The following is a 24,794-nucleotide window of genomic DNA, read 5'->3' on the forward strand; positions in this document are numbered from 1 at the left end:
GATAGGACAGACTGGTATCTAATCGAGGGGTTCGGGGTGGTTTAAATACGGCAAACCAGATACCCAGGAGTGAGTTACAGCCTGGAATCTAATCGAGAGGTTCAGGGTGGTTCACATACAGAATAACAGGTAACAAGCAGTGAGTCACAAAATCGCGGAGTCATACAGTCAAAGAGATGTACAGCATGGAAACAGACACTTTGGTCCAACCCGTCTATGCCGAACAGATATCCTAACCTACTCTAGTCTCTTTTTCAAGCATTTGGCCCATCTCCCTCCAAACCTTTCCATTCATATACCCATCGAGCTGCATTTTAAATGTTGCAATTGTACCAGCCTCCACCACTTTCTCTGACAGTTCATTCCATTCATGTGCCACCCTCTGAGTGAACAAGTTGCCCCTTAGGTCTTTTTCATATCTTTCCCCTCTCACACTAAACCTATGCCCTCTAGTTCTGGACTCCCCCACCCCAAGGAAAAGACTTTGTCTATTTATCTTATCCATGCCGCTCATGATTTTATAAACCTCGATAAGGTCACCCCTCAGCCTCTGATGCTCCGGGGAAAACAGCCCCAGCCTATTCAGCCTCTCCCTGTGGCTCAAATCCTCTAACCCTGGCAACCTCCTTGTCAATCTTTTCTGAACCCTTTCAAGTTTCACATCTTTACGATAGGAAGGGGACCAGAATTGCACGCAATATTCTAAGAGTGACCTAACCCATGTCCTGTACAGCCGCAACATGACCTCCCAACTCCTGTCCTCGGTACTCTGACCAATAAAGGAAAGCATACAAAACGCCTTCTTCACTATCCTATCTACCTGCATCTCCAATTTCAAGGAGCTATGAACCTGCACTCCAAGGTCTCTTTGTTCAGCAACACTCACTAGGACCTTAGCATTAAATGTAGAAGTCCTGCTAAGATTTGCTTTTCCAAAATGAAGCACCTCGCATTTATCTGATTTAAACTGCATCTGTCACTTCTCAGCCCATTGGCCCATCTGGTCCAGATCCTGTTGTAATCTGGGGAAACCCTCTTCGCTGTCCACTACACCTGAAAGTTTGGTGTCATCTGCAAACCTACTAACTGTACCTCTTATGCTCGCATCCAAATCATTTGTGTCAATGACAAAAAGTAGAGGGCCCAGCACCGATCCTTGTGGCATTCCATTGGTCTGAAAAACAACCCTCCACCACCACCCTCTGTCTTCTACATTTGAGGCAGTTCTATATCCAAATGGCTACTTTTCCCTGTATTCCATGAGATCTAACCTTGCTAATCACTCTCCCATGGGGAACCTTGTCGAACGCCTTACTGAAGTCCATCTGGATCACATCTACTGCTCTGCCCTCATCAATCTTCTTTATTACTTCTCAAAAAACTCAATCAAGTTTGTGAGACATAGTTTCCCATGCACAAAGCCATGTTGACTATCCCGAATCAGTCCTTGCCTTTCCAAATTCATGCACATCCTGTCCCCCAGGATTCCCTCCAACAACTTGCCCACCGCCGAGGTCAGGCTCACCGGTCTATAATTCCCTGGATTGTCTTTACCACCCTTCTTAAACAGTGGCACCACGTTTGCCAAACTCCAGTCTTCCGGCATCTCACCTGTGACTATCAATGATACAAATATCTCAACAAGAGGCCCAGGAATCACTTCTCGAGCTTCCCACAGAGTTCTCGGATCAGGTCCTGGGGATTTAGCCACCTTTAACCGTTTGAAGACATCCAGCACTTCCTCCTCTGTATATGTGGACATTTTGCAAGATGTCACCATCGATTTCCCTACAGTCTATATCTTCCATATCCTTTTCCACAGTAAATACTGATGCAAAATATTCATTTAATATCTCCCCCATTTTCTGTGGCTCCACACAAAGGCCGCCTTGCTGATCTTCGAGGGGCCCTATTCTCTCCCTAGTTACCCTTTGTCCTTAATCTATTTGTAAAAACACTTTGGATTCTCCTTGATTCTATTTGCCAAAGCTATCTCGTGTCCGCGTTTTTCCCTCTTGATTTCCCTCTTAAGTATACTCTAACTTCCTTTATACTCTTCTAAGGATTCACTCGATCTATCCTGGTATGTCCGACCGGAGAGGTAGTTATCACGGGTAACCTCAGAGCTGTTACAATGTACCTGGACGACCTCTTGAAGTGTCATCACATTGCCAGCTCGTGGGACTAATGTAGACCGTGTTGTTTTTCTGACGGTGCAGAGTCTATGCTTCTATGAGTACATGGTTGTGCAAGGTCAATCATTGAATAGCTTAAGACAGAAATCGATGGGTTTCAGAACACTCTATATGCGGAAGGGTAATAAGAGTGAACTTGTAATAGCTTCATAAAGTACGTCAATGGCAAAAATAAGGGAAAAATACGTGCAGGTTCGATACAGTCTATATCCAGAGAATGGAGAATGGAGAAGAGGGAAATGACAGAACTATGCAGCAATTATTTCAGTAATGTACTTACAGAAGAAAACAAAACATAAAAACAATCTTCCTCGTAATACGAGGAAAGTTGAATCTGGTGAGAGAGAAAAAGGGAACAGAATACAATTACCAAATAAACGTTATGGAGAAAGTACTTTAACTGAAAGCAGTGGACTGAGAAAAAAACAACAGAGATTTATCAAATGGGAATCATATTTGAGAAACTGACTTTCAGCAAATCTTTATAGAGAAGCAATCAATGCAATACGATTGGATTTTCAGAAAGAGTTTTGATCAAGTCCCAAGCCTACTATGAAAATTTGAATCGTATGGGACTGGGGCTAACAGAAGGGCATAGTTTTAAATGGGAGAGCTAACAGGAAACAGGGAGTAGGAATAAATCAATGTTTTTCTTTAGAGCAGAGGACTCGGGGATGTAGCAGGATGCAGTGCTTGGGCCCTTGCTATTCCAAATACAAACTAAAATTTTGTCAGAGGGAATCAAATGCAATATATCCAATCCTGCTGATGGCATTAATTGATGTCAGATTGTGAGTGGGTGAGGAGGATGTAAAAAAAGCTCCAAGGTGACTGAGGCAAATGAAGTGTCTGTGCAAATGCGAGACAATGAAGAACAATGTGGGTAGATGTGACGTTGTGCTCTTTGATGGGGAAAAGAGAACAGCAGCCTACCATCTGAAAAGTTTGAAAAATGTTACTCTATAAAGGGACTTATGCCTCTTTTCGTTTCATTCTTCACCGACCTCCACCGTCCATACAGAGCAGTGAGTTCTGAAGCCAGAAAATACTAGGAATGACATTGGGACACTTACCAGTGTACATAGACCCACAGTTGGGTACCTTTAATATTGTAAAGCATCTGGATCTCCCTGTATACTAGTCACTGAAAGTATTTTTTGCAGGAACAGAAAGCAGTTAGGAAGGTAAATGGTGTATGACCTTCATTTCAGTGGGATCTGAGTCCAGGTGTAAGGGTGTCTTACTGCAGCTGGACAGGGCCTTGGTGAGACCCCATCTCGAATATGTTGCAGTATTGTGTGCAGTTATGGTCTCCTTACCTGATAAAGGACAAACCTGACATTGAGGGAGTGCAGCAAAGAATGACCAGACTGATCTCTGGGATGACAGGCTTGTTGTGGGAGCAGGGTTTGAGGCGACTGGGCCTTTATTCCATGGACTTTAGGAAAATGAGTGGAGATCTCAATGAAATATATAAACTCTGACAGGGCAAGACAGACTAGAAGCAGGGATGATAATTTTGGAACCATTACAGAGGCCATTGAAGAGTGTATCACATGTCTGTGCATCTGGAGTCACTTTTAGGCCAGATCAGGAAACCACAGGAGATTCACTTCCTGAAAGTACATTAGGGAAGCAAACTGCTGTTTTCAATGGACATTGGCTTCAGGGTAACTATTACTGGTACCAGATTTTAAATCTCGATATTTTATTAATTGTTTTTAACTTACACCAGCTGCCAGAATATTAACCTGGTCTGGATTAGTAATCTAATGACATTTCCACAACAGCACCATCTCTACATGGGGACCTATCTGAAACCACACTGCACAGGTTATTTCTGTGCTGCTTGACAGTTCTGTCAAAAATAAATCCCACCAATTTGACTATCGTGATTGTACTGAGGAGGTGGTAATTGGTCAGATTGTAATTATTCCGCTCTTCGGGACTGGACATGACTGAGTAATTTTCCACATTGCCAGGGAAATGTTAGAGTTGGAGCTGGAATGAAACAACTTTCCCAGGGACATGGCTTGTTGTGCAGCATAAGTCTTCAGTCCTATTGCAGGAATGGGGTTAGGACCCATTGCCTTTGTCGTATCTATTGTGTTCAGCTGTTTCTTCATGTCACATACTGTGAATCAGATTGGTTGAAGACTGGTATCTGTGAATGCTGTGGGCATCATGACGAAAGTGAGATGGATCATTGACTCAACGGTGGTGACGGTGGTGTAGGTATTACATGCTTGTCTTTTACACTAATATGCAGGACTGTTTCATTATTTTGGATGGGGATGTTTGTGCAGCCCTTTCCTCTGTCATTTGCTTCATCATCCATCACCATTTATGACTGAATGTGGCAGGACTTCAGAGCTTCAATCAGATTTGTTGGTCAAGTGCGGTAGCTTTATTGTGTTAGCATCAGGTTTAGGTTCACGTGGTTCTGACCCTGACACGTTCACCCACACTCGTCACTGAATCATAGATCGTGTTGATGGTAATGGCAGACTGAGGAGATTATCCAGGGCGAAATGTTTCAGGTTGTGTATGAATGCAGGTCTGCTTCTCCTGCTACTGTGGTCTGCAGCACTACATGAATACACAATTTTGAGCTGCAATATCTGCAATGCAATTCTGCTGTCTGTTCCCTAGTTCACATCGAGACCATTCACCCATCAGCCATCATTACTCAATGACATAATGTGCTAATACTTTCATTTTCAAATCGTCATTCTGCTGAGGGTCTCTCCCCGTGTCATGCTTTCAATCTGACACATTCCGCAAAAGTATTTAACTGAGTTTAATTCAATTATTTAATTCATCTGTAGTTTTCCTTCAGTAATGCCATCTTCTGTGTTTGAGGTGAATGTGCTTCCCTGTTTCTCTCCCTGACCATGATTAAGAGCTCTGTAGTGCAAGTGATGCCAGCGTTGCGTAGTTGCAGAACCAATTAATTCTCTGGATTCCCAATCATCTTCACCACACTGTATGTTTCCTCTTTTGGTTTGATACCTTATCGCTCATGGCTGCCTTGTCCTCCCATGAGTATGTTGCATCTCCTTTGGGTTGAATTTCTGATATCCTGCGAATTATCCACAGAAACTCCTGCCATTGCTGTTCCATGGTCTTCCCTGTTCGGCTTCCCTTCCAATTAACTCTGGCCAACTCCTCTCACATGTCTTTGTACTTACGTTACTCACTTATAATCACATTACATCGAGATGAGACCAATAGATATAAACTGAAAGAAGGAGTTTTGAGAGAAGGGACACGAAGAATAATTGGGGGATTTCTTAACTAGATAAAAAAATAGAACGAGAGACAGAATGTAGATGTGGAGATATTATCGAAAGAAGTAGATGTACGTCCTTCAATGTTTTGGCAATTCCTGAGTGTTGTGGTCATTTGTACAGTGCATGTACAACAGAGTAATATGTTCAAATGCTGGGTCTGATGCCAGAATTTTTCTCTCCAATAATATGGCAGACATTAGCGTTGGAAAGAACCCAACAGGCCAATATATTTAATTCCTGGTAGAAAGGGGGTGAAGTGAAATAAGTTGGGACACCAAAACCAAGATTTATAACACATTCTGAAAAGAATGGGAGACAAGAATAGGGAATCCCAGAAAAGGGGGAACGTTGAGAGAAGGGGAACATATCACTTATATGAGGATAAAACAATGTTTTAATGCTTTATAAATGTTATACATCATGTGCATCATTTTTTGTTAACTGTGTCTCCGTTGTTCATTCAGAATGTGTTGTACACATATGAACAATCTTCCTTATCTGAACACACACTGATTAAACAGTGTATATAAAATCATTTTTCCTCCATTTCAAACTGTCCTGTTGTCGTGTTACCAGGATACATGAACACCAATTGGCCACCAAAAGACATAACCCACTTTCACTAGTTTCCATACATACAGACAAGGAAGAACACCACTTTGACAGGGACTATATACAAATCCTATGAAAGGTGAAACAAAGACACGCACAAAAATTCTGAGAGGCATGGTCTTCTAACCAGAAGTACATTAATAAACACATTAATTTAGATCCTATATACCTTCCCTTGAAAAAAAGAACTGGAAATGACATCACCCAGCTTAAGAAACCAAAACCTAAAAATAGAGAGCCGGGACATACCACCAGTGTATCACCGGAGACTCTTACTGATTGTGTTACCTAGTCATGGTAACGAAACACCTGAAAGCAAACATTCCAGCTCAGCGAGTTAACTTACATACTTATAAAAGGTGTGTGAAAGAGGTTAAACCAGTGACATGAGTGAAACTAGAAAAGGAGACCCCAAGTGGAGCCGAGGAGCTGCAGGAGAATGCACAACCTAGGCAGGGGCTGTGTATGGAGGCAGTGCCTGATCTCTATAAAGAATTCGCCCCTGTGGTTGAAATTTACTCAGAAAGCACAGGGGGAGAGGGACAAGAAGATATAATTTTGTAAGATACGGGATCTGCTCAGTCTCTAAAAGTTGAGAAGTTGGGGCACTGGAAAAGCACATCAGATTAGGCAGCATGCGAAGAGCAGGACAATCGACATATCACGCATACACCCATCATCAGGAATGTGGTGGGGGGACAAGGGGGCTGAAAGATAAATAGGAGGTTAGGAGCTGGGCTGGTGGGAGGGTCATTGGGAAGGTGATAGGAAATGTAGGTGGGAGTGATAGTGATCTGTCGGAGGGGATAGGTGGGAAGGAAGATGGACAGTTAGGGCAGTGCAAGAGGGCGGTGCTAAGTTTAACGTTTGGATCTGGGATAAGGTTGGGGGCGGGGCGATTTGGAAATTAGTGAAGTCAACGTTGATGCTGTATAGTCAGCGGTCTCCAGCTGTCCTACCACCTATCTACTTCACCCTCCTCTCCGACTTATCACCATCACACCCCGCCAACATCTACCTATCGCTTTCCAAGCTCCCTTCCACCCAGCTCCACTTCCACCCTTCTATTTATTTCACAATCACTAACCCCTCCCTTACCCCCCATTTTCCTGATGAAGGATTTGTGCCTGAAATGTCGATTCTCCTGCCCTTCGGATGCTGCCTGACTTGCTGTGTTTTTCCAGCCCCAAACTTTTCAACTCTGATCTCCAGCATCTGCAGTCCACACTTTCTCTCAGCCTCTAATAGTAAGTGATAGAAGTATTTTCACTCTTCCTGACATGGTACTCAAGAGCATGATAATCTGTTGAATGGGGACAGAAATTAAGCATGCCCTTGTGTAACATCAGGTTGGAGTGCCAAATCAAGTTTGGGGAAGTCACGGTGAGAGTGAGTGACAGATTGTCAGTTCCAGGAATGCAGGTTGTTCTTGAGAATGATTTAAAAGGATCCAAGGTGGGAGAGGCACCCCTGTGGTGTAGAAGTCAAAGGAAGACTAAGGAACTGGGGAGTTAAAAGAAAAATACGCAGGATTTTTTCCAGGCTATGTAGATTAGATTACATTACATTACATTACAGTGTGGAAACAGGCCCTTCGGCCCAACATGTCCACACCGACCCGCCACCCACCCAGACCCCTTACCTAACACTACAGGCAATTTAGCATGGCCAATTCACCTGACCTGCACATCTTTGCACTGTGGGAGGAAACCGGAGCACCCGGAGGAAACCCACGCAGACACGGGGAGAACGTGCAAACTCCACACAATCAGTCGCCTGTGGCGGGAATTGAACCCCGGTCTCAGGCGCTGTGAGGCAGCAGCGCTAAACACTGTGCCACCGTGTCGCCCAAAAGACGCCCCCATTGTCATAAGTTACAGCTGGAAGGAAAAACAAATAATAAGACAATGGAGTTGATGTTCAGTTAACTGACACCCTGTTTGTTATCTCAGTGCAGGAAACAAACCTGAATAGACAGAGGGTCAGGCAGAGGTGTTTAGTCCTGAAAGGCTAATGGACTTACAACTGATATGTACACGCACTTACACATACACACCCACACAGAAAAGGAATAAGAATATATTGTTGAACGTTATTAACTTAAAGATAAAATCCTAAAATTGAAATGGAGACCACAATAGGTTAGTGCAGAAGGGAAATGGGCCGAAGTGCCTATTGTGTTACCGGTAGCATACAGTGTTACGGTTGCCACATGAACTAACTGCAGGAGGTCACCTCGGTGTACGGAAGACTCAGGCTAAGGTACATAAGCATTTCTATTGGCCTGGAATGCACAAGGACGTGGTTATTTTTTAGTTGTACATGTCATACATGCCAAATGGTAGGTATGTCACAGACAGGAATAAAACCAGCACCTTTGTTGCCAATTCCTATATTCCTTTCATGTGGGTTATGATTAATTGTGTAGGTCCCCTTTCTAAAATAAAAGTGGAAACCAATATTTGCTGATGATAATGGATGTGTCTCCCAGATTTCCGGAGGCAATTCCATTATGGAGTGCGAAGGCAAAAAGGGAGGTGGAGGAATTGTTAGCTTTCTTTACTCGCTGCGGGATACGCAGAGAGATTCAGTCAGACCAAGGGTCTCAATTTACCGCTCAGCTGTTTTAGGAAGTCATGGATAGCTTGGGCAGACAGCACTTCAAATCAAGTGCATCCCATCCTGAATCCCAGGGAGCATTGGAAAGTTAGCATCAGATGCTGAAAACCATGTTAACAGCGTACTGTCACAGTTGCTTGAATGATTGGGATAAAGGTGTCCCATAAATTGCTTGCCATCGGAGATGCCCCAAATAAATCTACTCAGTTTACTTCTTTTGAGTTAATATTCGTACATGAAGTGAGGGGTCCTTGAAATACATTAAATATAAATTGACAGGACCGAAGTCAGAGATCTCACACTTGGATTATGTATGTGAGGTGAGGGAGAGATTATATGGAGTAGGTGAGTTATGTAAACAGCACATGAAAAGGGCACAACATAGAGTGAAGCAGATCGCAGATAGAAACGCTGAAACTTTGACGATTTTTCACCTCTGTCTGACCCTCTGCCTGTTCAGGTTTTTTTTTCTGTACTGTTATATCAAACAGGGTATCAGTTAACTGAACATCAACTCCTTTGTCTTTTTCTTTTATTTTTACTCCCTGCTGTAACTTATGGGATCATGTTACTACACAGTCTGGAAAAATTCCTGAGTATTTTTCTTTCAATTCCCCAGTTCCCTAGTCTTCCTTTGACTTCTCCACCACAGGGGGAACCTCTCCTACCTTGTATACTGCTAAATCTTTCCCAAGAACAAACTGCTTTCGTGGAACAGGCACTCTGTCACTCACTCTCACCGTTACTTCCCCAATCTTGATATGGGAATGACGTATTAATATTGCTACCAGGAATGTTTTCCAGGCATTTACAGACAATGAACATTCTCCTTGATACATTCCCAAGTTCTCCATCAAATAATTTCGTTGACTAAAAAAAAACCTCACAAATCGTGTTATCCCCTCAACTCTCCAGTGAATCCAAAAACTGAAAGCTCTTAACGTGGACCAGGTGCAAAACTCAAAAGGCAGAGTCATTATCAGACACATAAACCCATTACTTCTCTCTGTGAGGCAGTGCGAGACGTGTATGTCAAGAACTGCTCACACAAATAGCACCGAAGCAATTCCAAACGGAGCTTCCCGACATTCTGGAGATTTAGTGCATTGCCAAGTAACAGAAAGTGCTCAAGTAACATAAAACAAAACAGAAAAATGTACCTTGCAAAGTGAATATTACCAATTATATTCTCGATTAAATTAGGTCAACAATACGTTGGTGCCTCCATCTGATCGAGCGAGCCAATGTCCAGTCTCCCTCACCAGGACAGTAATGAAGGAAATGAGAGAAATATAACAAAGTTTCACGTTGCGGTTGCCCACCTTTTAGCCACAACAACAAAAAACGAGGGAGCAGATTCAGTGCAGGATCTGGCTTCACAACAGCGAAATAACGACGTCCACTCACTTTCAGGGAAAGCTGTGAACAACTCACGTTGTCCAGAATATGAATACACAGCGCAGGCTGTTTAGTTCCCATATTCTACTGCTGCCCCGACATTCATACGAAAATGTACCTTTCAAAGAGAGCGTTTGTAGCTGTGGAATGACAGTGGCAGCTGTTTCCCCTCGCTCATTACTGCCGCCCTTGGTAGTGTAGAGGCTGGTATTCTCATCTTACACGCGGTAGTTGAGTGTGCAATTCTCTGTTGTGGAAAAGCGGAGTGTTTTGGAGCAGAAAGATGTGAAGTTCGGATGATTCTGGAGTTCTTGTTGAAAAGTTCTGTGACGCGAGGAAGATGGTTTGCAGACTTTTCCTCACCTGTCTGGGTGACATTCTCAGCGCTGCAGAGGTTCCTGTGAAGCGCTGCTCTCATGTTTTGTACAAATTCATTTGGTTTCATTCCCGCTGCTTCCGTTTGTTGGGATTGCAGATTGGGTCCAACGGATGGAATCCGTGGATGAGTACCCTGCTTCCAGGAATTGTCTGGCTGTCTTCAGCTTGCCCTGTCCTATTATTGTTGTGCTATTCTAGTCGAATGTGTGGCCCTTGCCGTTTGTTCGTATTGCTACTAGGGACTGCTGGACTGACGCCCACACAAATTCTTTGCCAAGAACCAATATCCATACACCTTCATTCGCAGATGCATGGCACAAAATTCGCAACGAGGATATGCTTTGAGGTAATTTTTAAATCATGCTTCCCTGTATTAAAAACAAATTCTGGAAAACAATATCCAGACTCCTCCGAACACTCGGACTTATGACAGCACAGAAACCGAGAGCCTCACTCAGACAACAACTCACGAGAAAACAAGGCCCAATCCGCATCATGTGCAGGTCAAACGTGGTTGACGAGATTCCACGCTGGGACTGCACGAAACACGACATAGGAGGAAGAGGCTGACAACTAGAGAGCTGCATTCATAATTTCATCTGGACTGTAAACGCCTCGGACAGCTGTTCCTTGCAGTTATGCGCAGAATATTGAATGTCTCTGATTCCAGGGCTTGGAACTCGGATGATATGACCGACTGCAACACTGGTTACTTCCTTGTGTGAGGTAACTCCTGATGGAACATACGTAACACTCTATTGCTCATTGAGAAATATATCCAAAATAGGAGCGCATAGCAACATTTCTGTTGTCTTTCTGGTGCTGACCCTGACATGCCCTGTGGCACTGCACTTATTCTGTGTATCCTGAGGGTTCGGCACATGCTTCCACGATCGTATTATGGGCAGTAATCTGTATTTTCGCTTCAATAATGGGTGTGTGAACCGGAGGTCCACCATTCTCGATGCGAGTTTTCTCTTCTTATGCGCAACTGCAATACATTAAAGGATCAATTAATATTGTAAAATGATATACAGAGGCCTGTGAAATATCGAAGTTTTAATGACATTTACGCAATGGTTAGAGATTACCTTGATTCAGGAAATAAGGATGTAAAGTCTGTTTGGCTGGAGTTGAGGAACAGTGAGGAATGAACTCACAAGCATGTGTAGTTTACAAGCCCACTCGCAGTAACCACAAAGCGAAATAAATCGTACAAGGAAAAAATATTGTGTGTGAGTGACAAAAATGGCAATAGTCATGCGTGATCTTAACTTCCCATCTAAAACTCTCGGTTCCATTGTAAAAATGTTTGGAGAACCATAATCAAAAACATCCCACATGTCCCATAAAACATTACGAGGGATATCTTGGTAATTGATTACTCTACTGGTGACTTAATTTTCCTATTTTCTTGGAAACCATCTCTTTAATTGTGAGCATCAGAAAAGGCTTTCTTTTGCCACCAAGAAATAAATATGTTCGTTTCATGTATAAGAACACTGAGACTCCTCTGCACTGCACATCTTTTGCGTTTCTATCGATTTTAATAGTAGCGTGTCTTTTGATTCTTCCCAACTAAGTATATGACCTCGCATCCCCTACATGAAACTGCATCTGCCAAGAATACTCCAATTGTTGGCGGGAATCCTGAGGAACATAATGTACATGTATTTGGAAAGACAAGGACTGATTCGGGACAGTTAACATGGCTTTGTGCGTGTGAAATCATGTCTCACAAACTTGATTGAGTTTTTGGAGGAAGTAACAAAGAAGATTGATGAGGGCAGAGCAGTAAATGTGATCGATATGAACTTCAGTAAGGCGATCAACAATGTTCCCCATGGGAGACTGATTGGCAAGGTTAGATCTCATGTAAAAGCAGTGGACCGAACACCGACCCTTGTGGTACGCCGCCAGTACATGGACACCAAGAAGAACATGTTCCATTAACTAGAACACTGTTTTCTATTGGCAAGCCAATTACTGATCAAAGCTGCAATCTCTCCCACAATTCCATTCCACCGCATTTTGTATAATAGCCTATTGTGGGGAACCTTATCGAACAACGTTCTGAAACCCATATACACCACATAAATCGGTTTACTGTAATCTCCCTGTTTGGTCACTTTGTCAAAAAAGTCAATAAGATTCGTTAGGCAAGGCCGACCCATCACAAAACCGTGCTGACTGTCCCTGATCAGATTATTCTTTTCCAGATGGCCATAAATCCTATCCATAATAACCTTTTCCAACACGTTACCAACAACTGCAGTGAGACTCACTGGTCTGTAATTACCAGGGTTGTCTCTACGACACTTTTTGAACACGGGAACAACGTATGCTATGCTCCATTCCACAGGCACTATTCCTGTAGATAACGATGATTTGACGATCGATGCCAAAGGCTCATCAATCTCTTCCCTTGCTTCCCAGAGGATACTAGGACAGATCCCATCCAGCCCAGGGGACTTGTCTGTTATCACACTCTGCAGTATTTCTATCACCTAAACCTTGTGAACCTCAATCTCTAGTACTCTGGACGCAAGTATCTCAGTATCTTCCACGCCAACATTTTCATTTTCTATTGCGAATACTGTCGAAAAATATTTACTTAGCGCTTCCCCTATCTCCTCTGACTCCACACACAACTTCCCATTATTATCCTTGATTGTCCCAAATTTAACTCTCGTCATTCTTTTAATACTGACAAACCGATGGAAAACCTAAGGGTTAACCCTGATCCTATCTGCTAACAACTTCACATGTTTCCTCCTGGCTCTTCTCAGCTCTCTGTGTAGAACTTTCCTGATATCGTTGGAACCCTCGAGCGCTCTAACTGAGTTTTCACATTTTGTCCTAACATAAGACTTCTTGTTCTTCTTGACCAGGGATTCCACTTACTTAGTAAACCACGGCTCACGCGTTCTATATCTTCCTCCCTGCCTGACAGGTACATACTTATCTAGGACACACAGGAGCTTTTCCTTGAATAAGCTCCACATTTTAATGTGCTCACCCCCTGCAGTTTCCTACCCCATTCTACGCTTCCTAAATCTTACCTAATCTTCCTAAATCTTGGGACTTGTGCCTCACAACACACTTCACATTCAACGAACAGATATACGAACAAATCAACGGAACACCCATGGGCTCACCGATCTCGGAACTCATAGCAGAAGCAATAATGCAAAGGTTAGAGCAGTCTTACCGCAAATTCAACCCAAACACTGGTTCAGATACGTGGATGACACCTTTGTTATCATTAAAAACACGGAAATAGAGAAAACACACACGGAAATAGAGAAAACTCCACACTCACAGGAATCCGATTCACCAGAGAGGAAGAAAAGGGCAATCAACTCCCATTCCTAGACGTGATGGTACAGAGAACACCTAACGGAGAATTCACCACAAAGGTACACAGGAAAGCCACACACACAGACCAAGTCCTGAATTATGAGAGCAACCACCCCAACATACACAAACGAAGTTGCGTCAAGACACTATTCAAAAGGCGCACAACACACTGCAGCACACCAGAACTGCAAAAAGAGGAAGAGGAACACCTATACAAGGTATTCGCCGAAAACGGATATCCTCGCAATTTTATCAACAGATGCCTAAGGGATAGACCACGGAATGAGGACATGCCACAACCCAAAGGACTAGCCATACTACCACACATCAAGAACATCTCCGAACTGACAGCCAGACTACTGCGACCACTTGGACTCTTAACAGCACACAAACCAACAGCCACACTCAGACAACAGCTTACCAGAACTAAGGACCCGATACCCAACATGAGCAAAACTAATGTAGTATATAAACTCCCATGCAAGGACTGCACAAAACACTATATAGAACAAACAGGAAGACAGCTAACGATCCGCATCCAGGAACATCAACGAGCCACGAAACGAAGCGACCAACTATGCGTAGTCGCCACACACACAGACGACAAGCAACATGAATTCGAGTGGGACAACACTACTATTATCGGGCAAGCCAAACAAAGAACAGCCAGGGAATTCCCAGAAGCATGGCACTCATCCACAAACTCCATCAACAAACACATGGACTTTGACCCAATATACCAGCCACTGCAGCGGAGAGCTGAAACTGACAATAGGAAGCGGAAAGGACAGGCCACTATAAATGCCGCAGGAAACACCACAGAAGCGCTTCACAGGAGGCTACCAAGCACTGAGGATGCCACCTAGACAGGGGACGAAACGTTTCCAACAAAAACTTCCAGCTCGGCGAACAGAAACACATCATTGTCTTGAGTGTTCCAGAGTTTTTCATTGTCCCAGAGTCCAGATGAAGTTTGCATTCCTCACGTACGTGAGCGAGAATGATTTCAATGTCTCAGATCAGTTCCTGTCCCGAGAACATCAGAGTCAATGTCCCGTCCTCTACTCGGTCTGACAGTTCACATTTCTTCATTCTCCTCTGATTCCATTTCCCAAAGAGTTTCTCAAGATTTACAAAGCTGGAGCCTAAATTATATGGTTTGCTTCCTAAACATTTTTTCAACTGCCAACTGACAATATTTTCACAGTATCTCTTCACAATCCTCTGGCTTGCACCATGTCCAGGGATGAGAAGTCCCGTTTGGTGGAGAGATTCCCGAGGCTGATAAGTTTCACTTTGGAACAAAGATGGTTAAGTGGCGATTTCCTGCGGTTGTTTCTAATGATGGAGAGGGAGCGGTGGGGATTGAGCACTTTGACGAGCAGGAGGAAGTGTTGCCACTGACCCGAGTCAGAGAACAGTGGACAGGGATTAAAGGAATCTAATGAAAAGCAGCACTTCTGCTCAGGACGTTCAATAACAGCTGCAGAAACCCGATGTGTCGAGCAGTGTATCTGGAAAGAGAAACATAGATAATGTTTTAAATATGGAACATTTCTGATGAAGAACTCGAGTTTCCCAAGTCTAATCAAATTACCGGCCTGTTTCACAAAATAGTTTTTCTGAACTTTGAGCGAACATTGTACCAGCAGGAAAGCATTCACAACGTAGTCAGCAGGATTCGAACCTACGTGGGGAAACTCCAATGGATTTCTAATCCATCGCCTTAACCACTCGGCCATGACTACAGACAGCTCCGGTCGCTTGAGCATAGAACAAATCAGCCTGATCACATTGAAAGCTACCGTTGACTTGATGACCTGAATGCTTCCATCTCCTTTCATACCTTTGCTGTCATTTGTAAGGTGCGAGACACCAATGTAAAAGAAGAAAAGCACAAAGGTAGGAAAAGATATTTGCAGCCAAACTAAGTCAAATTATTTCTTGAAAGGAAAATCACACTTGGTAATTTGCTAGATCTCTTTGCGAACATGACCAGCAGAGGTAAGCATTGGAGCTATTGATCTGAGTATTCTTGGACCTGAAGGAAACAAAGGTTAGTGACATATTCATTTCTGTTTCTGGCGAACGAAATGTTCTTTCCTGATGGTTACAATGAAAGAGATGGTTCCCAATAAAAGACAAACATTAATTCGCATGTAGATATATTTCAATGTGACACGTTTCATTTTCAGTCCCTAATTACCCCAGAGATGGAGGGGGTGAATTACTTTTCTTCACACTTCAACGCCTCAGCGTGGAGGTACAGACATGAAACTGTTAGAGATGGAGTTCTTGCATTGGGAACCAGCGACACTGAAGGAACAATGTAAAAGTGAGGACTATAGATGCTGGAAACCTGACTTTAGATCAGAGTGATGCTGGAAAAGCACAGAAGGTCAGGCTGCATCCGAGGAGCAGGAAAGTCGACGTTTCTGTTGCCCGTCATGCTCCGCTGCACAAACAATTTTAGTTTTTGGCTCAGATTTCCAACACCTGCAGCTATTTGTTTTATGTTAACCTTCATAATGTTTTGGACAAAACCAATGACCTGCCAGCATCGGAAAATCGGCAGAAGTACTGGTACACCGATATGTTTGCTGAACAATACAACCATTCCATGAGCAGGAATACGATCCGGGCCACGGTGCTGAGAATACCGAATCCTCACAAGTAAATAACAAGACAAGGCGATAGATACTATCGTATTTGGTGTAAATAAGACACGCTGTCTGAACATTTTCGTTGCAGATTTTTTTCAAATTGTCTTCGAAGATTTACAAAGTGGGAAAAGGCCATTCCGCCCGTGTGCATTGCGGCTAATCAGAGAGCCATCTATTCTAGTCGCAGTTTCGAACTTTGGCCCAAAGTCTCGTGTGTTCTAATGTTTCCAGGTCAAATGTCAATGAGGTTATCCTGTGTTCTTACATGGCACAATAATGGGACAGAAGTATAAGGAATTGCAACTCTTTTGAGGAACTCATGCTCATTCTCACCCACAGAGGGAGACACACCAGAAGATACCGCCAAACTGACGGAGGTGTCCGTTATGGAGAGCTGGAATTTGAAATGGACAATAGGACAAATGCAAGCTTTACATGCGGAAGCACAGAGGCGATGTCCCGAGAGAACTTTACAAGAGAGCGTCAATGTATACCACGGTTAAAGCGAAACCGCCCCCTTGAAACAGGTAGGACTCGAACCTACAATCTTCTGATCCGAAGTCAGACACATTATCTATTTCGCCACTGGCCCTAGAGATGAGCCTGCGTTTGGCAGAATGTCGATATGTAATGCCATGGACTTTCACGGAATCAGAATTAAAAAGGTGAACAAGCACCGAAGATAATCACCAACATTGCTTCACTTCGAAGTTTCCAATTTGTGAAGCAGTGCCTTTCACTGGCAAAGGAGAAACATTTGTCCTCAGCTGCCTGCTTCAGGGTCGCCTCCTTCTCTGCTGGAAGTTTCCATCGTTTTATTCACAGTCACGACGCGATTTCATGATCCACTCCAGTGAAAACGTGTCATGGTGTCGTCCAAACAAGACCCTGCAGATACTCAGCGAGAGACCTCCGGTCATTTCGAGCTCAGGATGTGGAATTAGACGAGATGCGTGACACCTTTTATTGGCGCCGCCACTTCACTGCAAATTAGCGGCTCAAAACGAGCCGTTGTTGCATCAACTTGATTTGTACCTTCCTGTCGTGCTTTTGCTAAACAACATCAGATAGATCCCATCCGGCCCAGCTGACTTATCTATTTTCACACTCTGCAGTATCTTGTGGTTCTGTTCACCGAGCTGGAAGTTTTTGTTGCAAACGTTTCGTCCCCGGCTAGGGGACATCATCAGTGCTTGGGAGCCTCCTGCGAAGCGCTTCTTTGATGTTTCGTCCGGTGTTTATAGTGGTCTGTCCCTGCCGCTTCCGTTTGTCAGTTTCAGCTGTCCGCTGTAGTGGTTGGTATATTGGGTCCAGGTCGATGTGTTTGTTGATGGAGTTTGTGGATGAATGCCATGACTCTAGGAATTCCCTGGCTGTTCTATATCTGGCTTGCCCTATGATAGTAGTGTTGTCCCAGTCGAATTCATGTTGCTTGTTGTCTGCGTGTGTGGCTACGAAGGATAGCTGGTCGTGTCGTTTCGTGGCTAGTTGATGTTCATGCATGCGGATTGTCAGCTGTCTTCCTATTTGTCCTATATAGTGTTTTGTGCAGTCCTTGCATGGTATTTTGTACACGACATTAGTTTTGCTCATGTTGGGTATCGGGTCTTAAACTACTGAACTTGTGCCTCACAACACACTTCACATTCAACAACCAGAATTACGAACAAATCAACGGAACACCCATGGGATCACCAATCTCGGGACTCATAGCAGAGGCAGTTATGCAAAGGTGAGAACAAACAGTCCTACCACAAATTCAACCCAAACTCTGGGTCAGATATGTCGATGACACTTTCGTAATCATTAAAAACACGGAAATAGAAAAAAAAAACACACCGGATCATCAACGCCACACTCACAGGAATCCGATTCACGAGAGAAGAAGAAAAGGATAGCCAACTCCCATTCCGAGACGTGATGGTACAGAGAACACCGAACGGAGAATTCACTACAAGGGTATACAGGAAAGCCACACACACAGACGAAGTCCTAAACTATGAAAGTAACCACCCCAACACACACAAACGAAGCTGCATCAGGACACTATTCAAAAGGGCCACAACACACTGCAGTACACCAGAACTGCAAAAAGAAGAAGAGGAACACCTATACAAGGTATTCGCCAAAAACGGAGACCCGCTCAACTTCATCAACAGATGCCTAAGAGAATGACCACGGAACGAGGACATACCACAACCAAAAGGACTAGCCACACTACCATACATCAGGAACATCTCAGAACTGACAGCCAGACTACTGCGACCCCTAGGACTCATAACGGCACACAAACCAACAGCCACGCACAGACAACAACTCACCAGAACGAAGGACCCGATACCCAACATGAGCAAAACTAATGTAGTGTACAAAATACCATGCAAGGACTGCACAAAACACTATATAGGACAAACAGGAAGACAGCTAACAATCCGCATACATGAACATCGACGAGCCACGAAACGACACATCCAGCTATCCTTAGTCGCCACACACGCAGGCAACCAGCAACATGAATTTGACTGCGACAACACTACTATCATAGGGCAAGCCAGACAGAGAACAGCCAGGGAATTCCTAGAGGCATGGCATTCATCCACAAACTCCATCAACAAACACATCGACCTGGACCCAATATACCAACCACTACAGCGGACAGCTAAAACTGACAACCGGAAGCGGCAGGGACAGACCACTATAAACACCGGAGGAAACATCAAAGAAGCGCTTCGCAGGAGGCTCCCAAGCACTGATGATGTCGCCTAGCCAGGGGACGAAACGTTTGCAACAATAATTTCCAGCTCGCCGAACAGAACCACAACAACGAGCACCCGAGCTACAAATCTTCGCACAAACTTTGAACTCCGCAGTATTTCGAATATCTCTTCCTTGTGAACCTCAATCTCTTCTAGTCTAGACGCAAGTATCTCTATACCTTCCTCGCCAACATTTTCATTTTCAATAGCGAATACTGTCGAAAAATATTTATTTAGTGCTTCCCCGATCTCCTCTGACTCCACACACAACTTCCCACTATTATCCTTGATTGTCCCAAATTTAACTCTCGTCATTCTTTCATTCCAAATATACCTATGGAAAGCCTTAGGGTTAACCCTGAACCTATCTGCCAACAACATCTCATGTCTCCCCCGGCTCTTCTCAGCTCTCTTTTTAGGTCTTTCCTGATATCGTTGGAACCCTCGAGCGCTCTAACTGAGTTTTCACATTTTATCCTAACATAAGACTTCTTGGTCTTCTTGACCAGGGATTCCACTTCCTTAGTAAACCACGGCTCACGCGTTCTATATCTTCCTCCCTGCTTGTCAGGTACATACTTATCTAGGACACACAGGAGCTTTTCCTTGAATAAGCTCCACATTTTAATGTGCTCAACCCCTGCAGTTTCCTACCACATTCTACGCTTCCTAAATCTTACCTCGATACATCGTAATTTCCCTTCCACCAGCTGAACCTCTTGCTCCGTGGAGTACACCTATCCCTTTCAATCACGAAAGTAAACCTGAGAGAATTGTGATCGCTGTCTCCAAAGTGCTCACCTACTTCCGAATCTAAAACCTAGCCAGGCTCGTTACCCAGTACTAAATCGAAAGTGGCTTCGTCCCTTGAAGGCATGTCTACATACTGAGTCAGGAGGCCCTCCTGCACACACTGGGCAAAAACTGACCCATCTATAGTACTCGTACTGTCGTGATACCAGTCAATATTTGTATTTTTTCTTGAGTGTTCCAGAGTTTTTCATTGTCCCAGAGTCCAGATGAAGTTTGCATTCCTCACGAACGTGAGCGAGAATTCTTTCAATGTCTCAGATCATTTCCTGTCCCAATAACATCAGAGTCAATGTCCCGTCCTCGGCTCGGTCGGAAAGTTCACACTTCTTCATCCTCCTCTGATTCCATTTCCCAAAGAGTTTCTCAAGATTTCCAAAGCTGGAGCCTAAATTATATGGTTTGCTTCTTAAACATTTTTCCAACTGCCAACTGAAAATATTTTCACAGTATCTCTTCACAATCCTCTGTCATGCACCATGTCCAGGGATGAGAAGTCCCGTTTGGTGGAGAGATTCCCGAGTCTGGTGAGTTTCACTTTGGAACAAAGTTGGTTAAGTGGCAATTTCCTGCGGTTGTTTGTAATGACCGGAGAGGGAGCGGTGGGGAATGAGCACTTTGACGAGCAGGAGGAAGTGTTGCCACTGACCCGAGTCAGAGAACAGAGGACATGGATTAAAGGAATCTAATGAAAAGCAGCACTTCTGCTTAGGACGTTCAATAAAAACTGCAGAAACCCGATGTGTCGAGCAGAGTATCTGGAAAGAGAAACAGAGATAATGATTTAAATATGGAACGTTTCTGATGAAGAACTCGAGTTTCCCAAGTCTAATCAAATTACTGGCCTGGTTTGCAAAATAGGTTTTCGGAACTTTGAGCGAAAATTAATCCAGCAGGAAAGTATTCTTACGTAGTCAGCAGGATTCGAACCTACGTGGGGAAACCCCAATGGATTTCTAATCCATCGCCTTAACCACTCGGCCATGACTAGAGACCGCGCAGGAGGGTTGAGAATTGACTAAATCAGCCGTGATCTCATTGAAAGCTCTTGCTGACTTGATGAGCTCAATGCTTCCATCTCCTTTCATACCTTTGCTGTCATTTGTAAGGTGCGAGACACCAATGTAAAAGAAGAAAAGCACAAAGGTAGGAAAAGATATTTGCAGCCAAACTGAGTCAAAATTATTTATTGAAAGGAAAATCACACTTGGCAATTTGCTAGATATCTTTGCGAACATGACCAGCAGGGGTAAGCAAGGGAGCTATTGATCTGAGTATTCTTGGACCTGAAGCAAACAAATAGTGACATATTCATTTCTTTTTCTGGCGAACGAAATGTTCTTTCCTGATGGTTACAATGAAAGAGATGGTTCCCAATAAAAGACAAACATTAAGTCGCATCTCGATATATTTCAATGTGACACGATTCATTTTCAGTCCCTAATTACCCCAGAGATGGACGGGGTGAGTTACTTTTCTTCACGCTTCAAATCCTCAGCGTGGAGGTACAAACATGAAACCGCTAGAGATGGTGTTCTTGCATTGGGAACCAGCGACACTGAAGGAACGATGTAAAAGTGAGGACTACAGATGCTGGAAACCTGATTTTAGATCAGAGTGATGCTGGAAAAGCACAGCAGGTCAGGCAGCATCCGAGGAGCAGGAAAGTCGACGTTTCTGTTGCCAGTCTTGCTGCGTTCCGCAAACAAGTTTCGTTTTTGGCTCAGATTTCCAGCTACTGCAGCTATTTGTTTTATGTTAACCTTCATAATGTTTTGGACAAAACCAAGGACCTGCCAGCATCGGAAAATCGGCAGAAGTACTGGTACACCGCTGAACAATGCAACCATTCCATGAGCGGGAATACGATCCGGGCCACGGTGCTGAGAGTACCGAATCCTCACAAGTAAATCCTCACACGAACATTTTCGTTGCAGATTATTTTCAACTTGTCTTCGAAGATTTACAAAGTGGGGAAAGGCCATTCCGCCCTTTGTGCATTGCGACTAATCAGAGAGCCGTCTATTCTAGTCGCAATTTCCAATTTTGGCCCAAAGTTTGGTCATGGTGTCATGCAGAAACTCAGCGAGTTCACTCAGACATTTTTGTGTGTGCAGAATGATTTGCCACATTTAAGGCAAATGCAATGGCATCCCGAATGGGTATATACGCAGGAAGCGTTCGGAGAGATTAGGAACACATTTTGGCAAATATGGTTCAATTAATTTCGGTTATCTGTTCAGCAGGGACATGTTCGATAGTAGGGTATTTTTCCGTGCTCGGCTTTGTTGATGTGCTCCCGCAGCTGACACCAGTTTTAATGGACCATTTGCAAAAAAATGCACTATGTTTGTTAGGCAGTAAGCGCGTTTACCTTTCTTTCTGGAGGGTGGATGGGACGAGTTGACCAAGCGATGAGGGTCATTCCGGACTTTTGCTGCCAATGACCATTCGTTTGGCACCTTCTCAACTTTGCCATCAAAGAGTTTGGCTGAAGAATAATACCACACGTATAATGTTATCCCCCTCAGCTCTCCAACGAATCCAGAAACTGACAACTCTTCATGTGGAACAGAAGCAAAACAGAAAGGGTGGATCATTGCCAGACACACCGAAGCATGCATGCTGCCTTTGTTGCAGTGCAAGCCGATTACGTCATGAACTGCTCAGAGAAACGGCAGGGAGGCAATTCAGGACATACTGGAGATTTAGTGCATTACCAAGTCACAGGAAGTGCTCAACAAACATAAAACAAAACAGAACAGCAATAATCCATGAAAAATGAAGTTTACCAATTGCACTCGTGATGAAATTAGGTCAACAATGCGCTGATGACTCCATCTGATCGAGAGGACCAATCACCAGCCCCCTTCACCAGGACAGTAATGAATGAAATGCGAGAAATACAAAAAACATTTCTCATCGCGATTGCCAACCTTTTCGCCACTGCAACAACAAAAACGGCGAGCAGATACAATGCAGAATCTGGTTTCGTATCAGCAATGAAATAGTAATATCCATTCACTTTCAGTGAAAACGGTGAACAAAGGAAATTGTCTGAAATATAAATACCCAGCGCAGGCTGCTTGGTTCCCCGATTATACTGCTGCACAGACTTTCATATTTAAAGGTACCTTTCAAAGAGAGTGTTTGTGGCTGTCCATATGACAATGGAAATTGTTGCCCTCGTTCTCACTGCCATTATTGATCGTGTTGGGTTTGGCATCCTCACCTTGCACGCGGGAGTTCAGTGTACAATTCTCTGCTGTGAAAAATCGGAGTGCTTTGGAGCAGAAAGATGCGAAGCTCGTGTGCTTCATGGAGATGTTGTTGGAATGTTTTGCGGTGCTGGGAAGTGGGATCCTCACAGTTCTGGGTAACATCCTCAGGGTTGCAGAGCCTGTTGTGAAGCCTACTGTCCTGTGGCGGTTGGAATTGATTTAGTTTCAGTGCCGCTGGGTCCAGTTGTTGGTGTTGCAGATTGGATCCTGATCAATGTGTCTATTGATGGAATCCATGGATGGGTGCCCTGCTTCTAGAAATTCTCTGGCTGCTTTCTGATTGCCCTGTCCTATTACCGTTGTGCTGCTCTCAAGGATGCTTGCTGTCTGTACGTATAGCTACTCGGGACAGTTGGCCGTGCCAATTAGTGACGGCCACACAAACTCTTTGCCAAGAATATGTATCCCACAACTGCATTCCCAGATGTCTGGCACACTAAATTGTCAACTAGGATATGCCATAAAGCAATTGAAACACCATGCTTCCCTTTAATAAAATAAATTTCTGGAAATTGATAGCCAGACTCCTCTGAACACACGGATTTAGGACAGCACATAAACCAACAGCCTCGCTGAGGGAAAGCTCACCAGAAAACAATATCCAATGCCCATCTTGTGCAGGACAAATGTGGTTGTCAAGATTCCACGCAGGGACTGCACGAAACACTATATCGGAGAAACAGTCGGACAACTAGCGAGCTGCAATCATGAACTTCAGCCAGCCAGTATACGCCATGGGCAGATGTTCTTGTAGTTGTATGTAGGGCATTGAGTGTTTCTGATTCAGGGGCTTGTACCGTCTGCAGCACTGGTTAGTTCCTTATGTTGTAACTACTGTTAGAACATATGTAAAACTCGATTGCTCATTGAGATGTACATCCAAAATATTAGCCGAGAGAAGGAATTTGGTGGTTTTTCTGGTGCTGTTCCTGTCATACCCTATGGAACTGGACTTATTGTGTGCTTCCTGACAGTTCGGTGCATGCTTCCGTGATCGTACTTTGGACAGAAACCTGCGTTTTAGCTTCAATAGCGTGCGTTTGCAAACCTGGTACACCTCCCTATATTTTGTTCTCTCTTATTGTGTGCAATTGCAACACGGCAAATTATTAATTTACATTGGAAGGTGACAAACGGAGGCGTGTGAAATGCCAAGGTATTAGTGACATTTATTATTTGGTTGCATATTACTTTGATTCAGGAGATAAGGATGTAAAACGTGTTTGTGTAGAAATGAGGACCAGTGAGGAAAGAAGTCATCCGCAGGTGTAGTTTACAAGTGCACTGGCAGTAACCACTCCGTACGAGAAAAAAATACTACATGTGAGTGATAAAAGATGGCAATAGTTACGGGTGATCTTAGTTTCCCATCTCCCACTCATAGTTCAATGGTAAAAAAAAAGTTTGGATGACAATAATCAATAAATCA

At 43.8% G+C, this 24,794-nt stretch overlaps 2 non-coding genes across 2 annotated transcripts; both read right to left on the bottom strand.

Moving 5' to 3' along the window:
- Positions 1 to 15,521: 15,521 nt before the first annotated feature.
- trnas-aga (transfer RNA serine (anticodon AGA)) lies at positions 15,522 to 15,603 on the bottom strand. Its single transcript has one exon. It is a non-coding gene; the product is annotated as a tRNA-Ser (tRNA).
- A 5,390-nt stretch (positions 15,604 to 20,993) lies between these two features.
- trnas-aga (transfer RNA serine (anticodon AGA)) lies at positions 20,994 to 21,075 on the bottom strand. Its single transcript has one exon. It is a non-coding gene; the product is annotated as a tRNA-Ser (tRNA).
- Positions 21,076 to 24,794: the final 3,719 nt, after the last annotated feature.

The sequence above is a fragment of the Chiloscyllium plagiosum genome, unplaced genomic scaffold, assembly GCF_037043375.1.
Source record: "Chiloscyllium plagiosum isolate Xiang-an unplaced genomic scaffold, Cpla_swu_hap1 HiC_scaffold_37, whole genome shotgun sequence".
NCBI classification, from domain to species: Eukaryota; Metazoa; Chordata; class Chondrichthyes; order Orectolobiformes; family Hemiscylliidae; genus Chiloscyllium; species Chiloscyllium plagiosum.